The sequence below is a fragment of the Humulus lupulus genome, chromosome 1, assembly GCF_963169125.1.
Source record: "Humulus lupulus chromosome 1, drHumLupu1.1, whole genome shotgun sequence".
NCBI classification, from domain to species: domain Eukaryota; kingdom Viridiplantae; phylum Streptophyta; class Magnoliopsida; order Rosales; family Cannabaceae; genus Humulus; species Humulus lupulus.
This window is the reverse complement of record NC_084793.1, coordinates 191,413,629-191,419,570: the sequence shown is the minus strand read 5'-3', so window position 1 is coordinate 191,419,570 and position 5,942 is coordinate 191,413,629.

The following is a 5,942-nucleotide window of genomic DNA, read 5'->3' as shown; positions in this document are numbered from 1 at the left end:
TGGACGATGGGATTAATTTTTAAATATTAGGAACACTTGAGGAATTAGCGTGAATTGGGGGGAAAATACTATTTTACCCTTAGGGCAATTAAGGGGCTAAGTAACTCACGGGGGGGCATTTTAGTCATTGTATTAGTTGAGGATGAGATCAACTTAGGCTCTAAGAGTATTCAGAACTCACTAGACACATTAAGAAGACCCCAAACTCTCTATCTCTCTCTCTTTCCCTTCTCTTGCACGATTTCCATTCCCATCTTTCTTGCTTGGAGAATTCTTGGTGGACTGAAGGGTTAGACCAGGGAATTCAGCTGTGGAAACCTAGGGGATGAAGCTAGGATCATTCAGAGTCACTGCTGGGAGTTTGAGTTATAAGCAGAGGTAAGAATTCTAGTTCCTAATCTCTAAGATTTTTTTCGGGTTTAGATCAATTTTGAAGTGCTTTGGTTAGCTTTTGAATTTGGAGGTTCGGGAGAATTAATTTGTTAGTCTAGGATTGAGATGTGTTTCTAAGTTGATATTTGGAAATCTCAAACTAGATTTGACTAGGGTGTATTTTAGAGTTGAGTTTTGGGAGCTGGGAGTTGGGAAGAGTTGGAGAAAACCTAGAAATTCTAGGTACGTGGGGGCACGACGCGATGCAGCTCATGGGCGCCGTGGCCTGCATACCCAGAAAGCCCTAGGTGTGCCCGTTGTCTTGAAGGTGCGTCGCGGCCCTAAGGGGGCAAGTCGCGGCCCACCTCCCCCTAAGGCTTAGGGGTTGAGTCTCTGACTCTGGGGGCTCATCATGTCCCTTAGGGTCAGGTCACAGCCCGCCTAGAGGATTTTGGCCTAGGTTGGTTTTTAGGATTGGTAAGGTTGGGGGGTTCGTACCTAAGTGCTCGGGACGATTTCTACTACCCAGTTTAGTAGAAATTTACGTCCCGGAGGCTAGCTATTGTTTTGTAAGTATTTAATTGGAGTGTAAATTGATGATTACCCATTGGCCACTGTGACTAGGTTTATCGCCAAAGGTCAGGACTGAGGCTCGTGCTCGGGACCGTTTTGTATTCTCCGCTCAAAATCTGAGGTAAGAAAACATCACCCTTGAATTGTTGTGAATGGGACTGAGAAACCCAATATTTGAGTATGTGTACTATATGACTGAATGATCGATATGGTATATGAGAATGAACGACCTACGAGAGCCGAGGCTGATGACTTGCGCACAGGATGCGGCTCGGTACTAGATGCAGCTCGGCCTTTGTGAGCCGGGGTCAGCTAAATAAACAATGGATTCGACCTAAGCGAGCCAGAGTCAATTGAGTAAACCGAGGGCTTGGCCTAAGGGCGCTGACCCTGAGCATTTGTTTGTTGATTAGGATATATTCCTGAAAGTACATGTATACCATTATTAGTTTGATTCTTATGATTTGTTGAGCTTCTGATTGATTGAATGCTGCTACTGATTATGTACTTGTTGTTATGGTTTTCTTGTTGGGCCTTGGCTCACGGGTGCTACATGGTGCAGGTAATGGCAAAGGAAAGCTGGACCAACCATGAGTTGGAGAGCTCTGGGGGCAAGGTGTACATTGTCAGCTGCTCGTCCGCCACGGCAGAGGGAAAGTATAGGGACAGAGCCTTAAATTTGTATTTTTCCGTTAGAGTGACCATTGGTTGTATAAAACTTTTGAGAGTTGTAAATTTTCTTTTAAACCCTGTTTTTGGGATCCCATGTACCAAACATCTATTTCAATGAAAATTAACCATTAATGATCAAAATCTTTTAACCCTAACCTGATAGTTAACTTTAGGAACACATTATTAGTCAAATGACTTGATTAGCAAGTATTGGACTATTTTAAAATACACAATGTAACGGTCTTGGTTATCTAGGGCGTTACATAACTTATGGAATTCTAAAGAAAAATTGCAGAGTAATAATGGAGAAAAAAAATTGTATTGCTCAATGGTCTCTGGTTAAAATTAATTTTACAACCCCCTTCAATGATGAAGTGAGGTCCTATTTATAGGTGGACTCTAATGGCCCTTTGTACAAAGTGGTCTTAGGGAACAAAGTAATACAATAGGACGCTGCAGAGGGTGGTGGCGCAGGCTATCGTGGTGTTAGAGAGGTGGATGTTGGCTTCGCCACATTAGAGGCATCAAGGTGGTGCTACCACTCCTTGTACTATCCCCTACTATCATTACTTGTCTGGTACAGGTGCCAGGTTGGTGCTTTGATCCTTGTAGACCTATACATACTTGCCTAGAGTTACCTTGGTTACATGGTAGTGGGACACGATGCGCCATAGGCACCTATGACAGTGTAGGTGCGAGGCACCAGATGCTCCCACGATGTAGCGGGGGTGCGAGGTGTCGGGTGCACCTATGAGTTAGTGAGGCGCTGAGTGCACCAGCAAGGCAGCGAGGGAGCAAAGCACCGAGACTATGGTGTGAGGCACTAGATGCACCCATTAGGTATTGGGAGTACGAGGTGCCAAAACCATGGCGTCTCGTGTAGGCCTTCGGGCTAGCAAGACGGTAGAAGCAAGGTACCTAGCCTCGTATGTGAGATGAGGGCGTCGGGTGATAATCTGGCGACTCAAACCCCCCCCCCCCCCCCCATGACCGGGAAGCGAGGGGGTGTCATCCTATGAGGAATTTGTTTCTTTTAGGAGCGCAATATTTATTTTGGGGTTTTAATAAAGTTATGATTATTTTCTTATGTATGTTTTCTAAAAAATAATAGCTATGTCTAGTAGTTTTAATTGTCCAAGGTCTTAGAAAGAGTTGGGTCATTACAGTTGGTATCAGAGCAATGGTTCATTTGCATGAAGTTCTCCTTGATACATAGCTATGTCTAGTAGTTTTAATGGTCCAAGGTCTTAGAAATATTTGGGTCATTACAGTTGGTATCAGAGAAATGGTTCATTTGCATGAAGTTCTCCTTGATACACATGCTCTAGCTCTGAATCTAACTGCCAAAGTAAGTGTTTATGTTATAGTTATTATGTTTATATGTATAGCTAACGTTTAGCCTTATGTTTTCAGTTAAGAATGGATGGAGCCTTGACCTATGAGGATATCTGAGCCATTAAGGCATTGAAAAGAATTAGAGAGCCAAGAAATATAGCAGGAGTGCTAGAAAGAATCACTCGGAGATTACTCTTATTCCATAGGGAGATAGTTCACCTCCAAACAACTAAGCAAATCATGATGAGAGCTACGGAACAATATGTTTTAGTGATTAGACTTTTTAAAGATAATCCTACTGTAATTACAGCTTTAGAAGAAATATGGGAGACTATAGATAATGAAGATGAATTACCGGTAGCTATGAGATATTATTTTCTCATACTTAGATTCACCTCTAACATGGAATTCCAATTCACTAATGAGCAAAAACATAGAATCTTTACGAATCTTCCTCGAGAAAATTTTGAGGCTCAAGATAATGATGATTATGAGGAGATAGATGATGATATGTGTTAGATGAAGGGTCAGATGTAGAAGATCTTGATTTTTAGATTAGTTTATTTCTTTATTTATTATCTGTGCATTTATGATTGGACATAGTGAAAACCTTTTTCCAAATAAATATTAATGTTATTTTTGAATGACATGTATGAGCTTGATTTTTCTTTTACAATCATAATAAATAAGAAATTTAATAAATAATGGCCATGTTCGGTGAGGGTGGATACAAATCAATGAACCAGGTTATATATTGAGAGTTAGGGGGCCATAGTAGTGGGAACGATTTTACTAATCCGAGCCCTCCCTCAATATGGTTAACTTTGGAACAACGACGAGTTTCAAGCCTGAGAATTAAGTCATATAGGATGATTAGAAACAGACTTAGAAAATAATAAAGATGACTTATATAACTTTTGCTTAGATTAATAATTAATAGGTTCGAGTTATGTTTGTTAGATTAAGTTTTGTTTTAGAGCCTATTAGGGTAAGTTCTAACATGTTTTTCTCGACTGTTAGAACTCTGCTGAAGATGTCACTCAGAAGGTCTGCACGCACCAATGCCAATGCCTCCAGCGTCGCTCCTGAGACTAATGAAGCCACTCCAGTTCGCAGAAGGGGAGCATGTGCTACCACTACTGCTACTAACCGAAGTGCACCGTCACTGCCGGTTGACAACACTACAAAAATTGTTAGACTTCAACAACAAGTAGAAGAGTTGCTGCAGTAACATCGACAATAGGCCTAGCCACAGCCACAGACTCAGACTCAGCCTCAATCACAACCTTAGCAAATGGCACTCCAACAAGTAGGTCCTTATAGGGGATGGACAATGGCTAATTATGCACCCTACCCAGCTCAGTACATGGATCCAATCTACGAGCAATTTCATAAGCAACACGCTCCAAACTTTGAAGGGACAACCGACCCCTTTGAGGCAGAAGAATGGCTCATAAATGTAGAGCCGATCCTAGCGCATATGAATCTCAGCAACGCGAACCGCATATCATGTGTTTTGTCTATGCTTAAGAAGGATTCTAGAATATGGTGGGACTTAGTTCAGCAGACTCACGACATCGCCACAATGACCTGGACTAGATTTGTGAAGCTGTTCCACAAGAAGTACTACAACTCGGCAGTCTTCGCTACAAGGGTAGAGGAGCTTACTAGTCTGAAGCAGGGCAACTTGACGATAGCAAAGTATGCTCGACAGTTCGACCGATTAGCTAAGTTTTCACCAGATTTGGTTCCAACTGACTTTTCTGAGGGTTACCAAGTTCGTTAGAGGACTTAGACCAAAGATTGAGCTAGGGGTTAAGCTAGCAAACCCTAGAACTACAACTTATTTCGATATTTTAGAAACAGCTATAGAAGTATAAAGGCTTCAGGCGAATGTTAGTAAGGAGGAGGCCAGTAAGCCTGAGCCTAAACAGCAGAGTTAACCTTAGAATGGTCAGAACAACCACAACAACAACCATCATAATGGTCAGAAGAAAAGGCATCCTGACAATAAGCAGTCCGACAACGATAAAGAGCACGGACAAACAATGGAGGTAGTAGATCGGGTTATGTAGAATATCCGCAGTGCTCTAAGTGCCAAAAGAAACATCCTGGTGAGTGTCAAACAAACACCAAGGGATGTTACAACTGTGGTCAGGAAGGTCACCAAAAGAGGCAATGTCCCCAGCTCAAGCCAGAGGAGAAAAGGGACAACAAGATGGTTCCTGCCAGAGTCTTTGCCTTGACCCAGGGAGAAGCTGAAGCTAGTAATAAAGTGGTCACAAGCCAGATTCCTGTCCTCAATAATGTATGTTCAATATTATTTGATTCGGGAGCCACTCACTCGTATATCTTGTTAGGAATGATAGAGAAATTGGACAAACCTTGTGAAAGATTTAGAACTAGGTTTGTGACAGAATTGCCTTCGGGTGAAATAGTCCTATCATCACAGATAGTATGAGGCGTACCGATCAAAATTGAGGACATAGAACTAGAAGGAGACCTGGTAGAGCTAGAGATCAAAGACTTTGATGTCATACTGGGAATGGATTGGGTAGCAAGGCATAGCGCTACCATCGACTGCAGACGTAAGCAAGTAACGTTCAAGACTCATGACGGTCAGAGACTATGGTATATATGAAAGGTTTCAGGACAATGTACGCTGCTTATTTTGTCCCTCAAAGCTTAGAGGATGATAGAAAAAGGATGTCACACATTCTTAGCCAGTGTCACAGATTTGGTAAAGGAAACACCACTAAAGGTTGGAGACGTCCGCATTATAAAGGAATTCCCAGAGGCATTTCCTGACGACTTACTAGGGTTGCCGCCAACTCGGGAAATTGACTTCACAATCAAACTAGTACCGGGCACCGAGCCTATCTCAAAGGAACCATATCGGATGGCACCTACCAAACTCAATGAGTTAAAGATGCAGCTATAAGAACTCTTAGACTTGGGCTTCATTAGGCCGAGCCATTCGCCATGGGGAG